This window comes from Acyrthosiphon pisum, chromosome X (assembly GCF_005508785.2).
Source record: "Acyrthosiphon pisum isolate AL4f chromosome X, pea_aphid_22Mar2018_4r6ur, whole genome shotgun sequence".
NCBI lineage: Eukaryota > Metazoa > Arthropoda > Insecta > Hemiptera > Aphididae > Acyrthosiphon > Acyrthosiphon pisum.
In genome coordinates this window covers 20,807,923-20,808,523 of record NC_042493.1, presented here as the reverse complement: position 1 = coordinate 20,808,523, position 601 = coordinate 20,807,923, and positions in this window count along the sequence as shown.

The following is a 601-nucleotide window of genomic DNA, read 5'->3' as shown; positions in this document are numbered from 1 at the left end:
TATGACTCTTGATTATAATTAATTTTAATATATAAATTATAAGGTGTTTTTAATTTGTATTATATCATAGTAAAGTGAAAACTATTCAATACAATATTATTAATAAAATGTTTGGTATTTTTAATATTAAAAAACCAAACTCGAGTGTTAATAATATTCCGACTGCTGTCAATGATTTGCCCCATTCTAAATGCGAAAAAGATATTGATGACCCTGGACTTGATGTTTCTAGTGATGTCAATGATTTAGATCTTGGTGATTTTGATTCAGATCCTAGAAGACTTATTCTAAAAGTATGTATTTTATTACCATTCGACCCAGTACTGGCATTATATTTTTTGTTTTAATTTTAAATCACATGCAAGTAATTTTCTTCGCTTAATTTAGATGATTAGTATTGCTTTTTATATTGCTTATTTAAAATTTCCCTAAAAAGAAAATTGGTTCACAAAATCGCTCGATCTCAGCTGGATTTTATAAAGATTTTGAATGGCTAGAATACAGTATTAATAAAGATTCTGCTTTTTGCTACGTTTGCCGCATGTTTTCCAGTGAATCTGGAAATGCTGAAGGTACATTTACAAAAGTTAGGTTCAATAAT